The 5,595-nt window shown below is 48.2% G+C and overlaps 1 pseudogene; it reads right to left on the bottom strand.

The window, feature by feature from the left end:
* Positions 1–2,762: 2,762 nt before the first annotated feature.
* On the bottom strand, positions 2,763–3,908 carry LOC146196209 (uncharacterized; annotated as a pseudogene).
* Between the last annotated feature and the right edge of the window lie 1,687 nt (positions 3,909–5,595).

The following is a 5,595-nucleotide window of genomic DNA, read 5'->3' as shown; positions in this document are numbered from 1 at the left end:
ATGTTTAAGAGTAGCCGGGCACAACATTGTGTTGGTGAGCAGGCGCAGGAGCACCCGCTGTTAGCCTTCTCCAGCACTTTACACGAGGTGGGAAGAGTTTAGTGCATGGATTTGCAATATTCACATATTTCTTTATATTTGTAAGCTGGGCTGAAATCGCAATCCTGGTCCGCGTCGGGTCCCGTGGGAAATACCCGGAGAGAGAGCGCGCGGGCGGCGGCGTCGGCTGCCTCATTCCCGGTGACCTGGAGCTCAAACGGGAGATCGGTACGCGGGATCCGAATCTCGACTACAATTTTAGTAGATGCGGTAAGCTAGGGGAGCAGTCCACCCTTGTTGGACGTTCCGACAAGCCCCTCGAGAGTCGGTTAATTATTATGTATTTGGAGGAAGAGACAGAGGCTGCGAGGGCGATGGCACCTCTTCTGCATGGGATGGTGACTGGGCCCTGAACGTATATGCCGTTTACTGTTTTGCCCTTGTGGGTGACTGAGGCTGTGTACCAACCCCTAGGGCTCGGGCCGGAGAAGTCCACGTAGAAAACTCCTGGTTTGCTTCCATAATGGCGGTCCAAGGCTTCTGCCCGCGCCAGGCGCCGACCATTATGGTCCTCTTTGGACATGTTGGCGAAGAGAGGCCGCACATGGAGGGCGCGTCTCCATTTTTCGAGAATGCGACATCTCTCCTCTGTGAGTTGGGTGTGTTGGATTTGAAGTCGGGCACGAAGACGGCGACCCGACTCGCTTTGTCAGACGCATGAACTGATTGGTGCGGTGGGATTCCCGAAGCTCCTTGAAAGTATTCACCACACACAGCGCCTAGAGACAGCTGGTAGAGATAGAAACCGGGAGGTCTAATGCTCGTTTCATGATTTTACGCAGGATAACTTCCAGAGTATCCTCCTGATTACGCAGGTGGAGGTAGGGAGTCGAATACAAGATTCAACTGGCCACGAATGCGTTCGCCAGCCGCAAGGCCTCCTTGCATCGTAACCCATCGCGCTTGTTGGAAACCCGGCGGACCATGCGGCCCACCTGGTCCGCCACCTGCCGGAGCTTGGCAAGTGTTGTGCCGCATCATCGCTGGTTGTGTATAAAGAGTCCACGAACTCTGATTTCCTTAGATTCTTTAATGGGACCTCCTTGCAAGGAGAGATTGATTTGAGTCGAGCATGAGAGCGAGGGGTAAAGATACACGAATTCATATTTCTGCAGTGAGCATTGGAAACCACAGCCGCGGGCATAGCGGTCAACTATTCTAGCAGCCGTTTGCAGGCTGGTCTCCATGTCCCAAGACGCCCTTGCGTGGCCCAGAGGGTGATGTCGTCGGCGTACAGCGCGTGCTGCACCCCTTCGATAGCTAGAGCCCATGCCATAGGGAAACGGGTCAGCACCCAACAGAGCAAGTAAGCGCATCATTGTAACGTTGAATAGCAGAGGACAGCGCGTGCTGCACCCCTTCGATAGCTAGAGCCCGTGCCATAGGGAAACGGGTCCGCACCCAACAGAGCAAGTAAGCGCATCATTGCAACGTTGAATAGCAGAGGAAACAGCACTGCGCCTTGCGGAGTGCCCCTCGTGCCAAGCAAAAAAGGTTCGTGTTGTTGATCCTGTATTCGGATATAAGACAGTCTGTCTGTAAGAAATTGATGTAGTTGAAAGTGTTCATACGACAGTGCGTTTGACTCAAGTGCGTGAGTATGACCTCGTGTGTTACGTTGTCGAACGCCCCTTTGAGATCCAGGGCGAGGACAATTTTGTCGTTTCTCGTGCATGTGATGGGGTTCAGTATTTCGCGGTCAGTTGGAGCAGGACATCCTGTGCGGATCTGTGTTGGCGAAATCCGAACATGGTGTCCGCGAAAGTGTTGTGTTGTTCAAGGTACTCAGACAGCCGATCCCGCACCATCGTCTCCATCAATTTGCCCACACACGAGAGAGATGGGTCGGAGGTTGTCAGTGTCTACTGGTTTCCCGGCTTTGCGAATAAAGGTGACGAAGGCGCCCGTGTGCTGTGGGATGTTAGCACACGTTAAAGAACTCCAGGTGATCTAAATTCCGAAGTCCTCCACTACGGTGTCTCTCATAGCCCGAGTAATTTTGGCACGTGAAACACGACAAACAAAACCGTTAAAATTGATTGGTTGGTACTCTAATACTTCTGGTGTGTAGAATATTGGCATATCTAAAGTTTTATTCGCGAATCCTTTCAGTTTCAGGAATTGAAGGTCTTGAATGAGTCCCGTCTGGTCGAGATAGTGCATGTTGAAAGTAGGAGACAGACCAAAAGAATGAGGATGGAAAGATTTTTCGGCTCCGTGCGGTAGCATTTTTTTTTTTCAATAACATTGTTTATTGCCTTAGGGCATAAAGAAATATGTAGGAAAATTAAGAGGTATTAAATGAAAGAAAAAAAGTTGGCTGTTCTTTAGTCGATGTTTTCCACCTCCTTCAGCTTCAAGAATACGAAGCATCAGCATTACTCCTAGTAAATGTGATTGGGGTTCCAAACAAGCAAATCAAAGCATAGCAAAAATTTATTGCACATTGTAGTAATAGCAAAGTACTGCACATCATAAAATCCAGGGTAATTCAAAATATAAGATACATTTACACATGATTCTGTGTAATTAGAAAGAAAAAAATCATGAAACATTGAACACCAACACTGCATCGCTTGGCACTAAGAAATGGGAAGGCAAGGATATCACTTTCCACAAAATAGAAAAAAATTAATACAATCGACCTTGAATAAATATGTAACTTAGAGCACCCTTTAAAGTTTCAGCATTTTCATTATCTTTCCTGCTTAGCGTTGCGCTTACAGTTATGGGCCTTGAAATAGAAGTGGAGCCTAGTAAGAACATAAAACTTGATAATTTTGTTTGTGAGGGACATACTGTGATTAGAGCAGCCAACAAGGGTCAGCTTTCTAAACTGCAGAAAGGAAACCAAATCCATGATGCAGTCAGTGTCGATTTCCCTTACACTAAAGCAGTGAGTGAGTGTTCTCAAGAGAGGTCACGAGTGCATTGAGCTTGGCTGATGGGTACAGCAGGCCTTCTCGGTCAACAGCAGCAGTGAGGCATGCTGCAGCTGGAGCTGGTTCGTCCTCCCCTTGTAGGAGCTGCTGGCTGCACTGTGCATATTTGGTGCTTGAAATGCTCTTTCTTGCATTATAGCCAGCCATGTAATGTATAAGTCTGGAATCGCTGGCTTGAACCACCATGGCATCATGCTGTATGCCCTGGCCACAGTCACTTAGCACTTCATGTGCTTCGGCAAGGTTTCCTGCATCTAGAAACTCATCCAGTCGGCTTTGAGTGGTCTTTTCGTCTCTTTTTTCAGCTCCCAGCAGGCTCCTTAGTAGTCCTGGAGGCACATTGCTTCCCATTAGTGACTTAGCCAAATTCTGGAAGCATAAAGCATTAACAGAGATCAGAAATTGGGAGGGAGTTGGATGGTCATTGCATCCAGACACAGACGGGAAGTCATCATGTAGCGGAATTTCAACTTTGTCACGTAGCAGAGCTTGTTACTTGACAAGGTAACACAAAATCCATCCGCTGTACTGCGACTGTACTGTGCGCTGTACTGCCTTCAGAGCCAGCAGCTGTTTCCCATGCGTCCAAGTAAGCCAAAAAACTTTCAATACACTTCTCATGTGCCCCCCCCCCCCCCCCGGCCTGGGTGCACCTAAGCCCCACCTTGATGTCACGGCCTCAATCAGCCTTCTCATTTTTTCCACGAAGCTGAGTGTTGCAGCCGTGCTCCCATGCTTTTCTTCTATATTTTAATTATATAAAAAAAGACCTCTGAGAGTTTCGTCGCTAAAAAGCTTGAATGCGTAGTTAACCCGCATTTTCTCAAAACCATTCGGCCGCACGACCGATTTGTTAATATGAGGCATGGCTTTGAGGGTCGTGTCGTGCTGCTCATCAAGCTTTCGGGCATAGTTAATAGGGTCAGGACTAGCATGGCCTTCTGGCAGTTTCAAACCTGTTCGAACAAAAGCATTCCTGACACACTTCACGAGGTGCGGGAAGTCAGATATAAAGAACAGGAAGCGTTCTGGGTCTGTAGGGTGCCGTCTTTTACAGACCGTGTTTTCTTTCCTGCCGTGTATGCCAAATGAGTGCCACATACACATACTCCAAGCAGCTCCATCAGTAGTGATGAAATCTAAGTGCAAGCCAGCATTTTCGCACATGACCACTGCTTCGATGGTTATCTTTCCCAACGTCTCTGCCTTTACATTGCTGTGGGATGCAAACACGCCAATAATCTGGTGCCACGTTCCAGTAAAAGGCACAAACAATACAAGGCCATGGTCGCATGTCCTGGAGCGCTCACTTTCAGGTGTGAACTTCCCAAGGTCCACAAAACCTTCGATAGCGCCACTGGATGTCAAGCTCAAGCTTTCGGATAGTTTAATCTCATCAATTAAGAGTCCGCCATGGCGCTGGAATAAGTCCATTGATTTTGTTTTCTCTGCAACAGCACCAAACACCTTCTCGCTTAGGCCAAACCCACTCCTGTAACTCTTTAAATATCGGCGTAAGGATGTTCGAGAAGGCGAGGTGATTATTTTGTTTCTGCGTATGTGCTCATAGAGCCTGGGGCTCTTCATGCACATTATCAAGCACTCCAGTGCCCACTCACTTTCATACTTCATTCCTTTCGTACATTTCCTTTTCGACGCTGCAAAGCACGCCTTGACCTGCTGCTGCTGCTTCATCGGTAAGGCCTTGACTGCTTCCTCAAAGACCACAGAATCAAGCTGCGTATTCTTTTGCTTCAACTGCTCAATGCTTACCTTGGCTCGAAGGACACTTAGCCTGTGCCTTTTCGCTTGTGCTGTTTGCAGCTTCAACCTATATGAAAGCGATTGAACTCCGGTTTTTACTTTTCTCCTTCTGTAGGATGCCTGATTAAGCAGCAGTCTCCTGAGGTGCTTGCACTGGGTACAGACTCCTTCTGGCGTTTGAGCAACTGCACGACAAGATGAACTGAAAGTTCTGCTACCACAGGTCTTGTCTTTGCTCTTGGCATTTGCTTCAAATTCGCCAGTTTTGCCAAAACCTCTGCGTGGGATCATGGAGTCCACGTTGCGAAACAACTCTTCTGCCATATCCATGTCAATAATATTAACAGTTTCGACTTTTGTGGCTTGCACAAAAACCGTTGCCTGGACTGTCTTCTCACCTGTTGCCATAAGCACATACTTTTCAAAATTTATGCTCTCACCTTCTAGAGCGCACACGCTAAACACTGTGAGGTTGCCGGCTTCAGCAATCAGGTGTCTAGCCCCGCTGGGAAGATCACACCTTCGAACGTCAGGAATTTATGGCACTTGGTTGCAATCACTTTCTGCGCTGCACGAATCTATTGGTTCTGCACAGACACGCTTGATTCCTGGCGCAGGATCTTTGAAGGCAAACCGCAGGTTGAAGTTCTTGATGTCCTCTTCTTTGGCGCTTTCTTGGAGAGGTATGCGGGAACATTGGGGAATACGGTTGGGACTGCGTCTGGTTTCAGCACCGGCTGTTCTCGTGGAATCTGCACTGTTGCACCGTTCACCACGTGCATGAAACAGC

Source organism: Amblyomma maculatum, chromosome 3, assembly GCF_055883805.1.
Source record: "Amblyomma maculatum isolate TAMU_Amacu chromosome 3, ASM5588380v1, whole genome shotgun sequence".
Classification (NCBI taxonomy): domain Eukaryota; kingdom Metazoa; phylum Arthropoda; class Arachnida; order Ixodida; family Ixodidae; genus Amblyomma; species Amblyomma maculatum.
The sequence above is the reverse complement of the archived record's forward strand: the minus strand, read 5'-3'. Positions and strand labels throughout refer to the sequence as shown.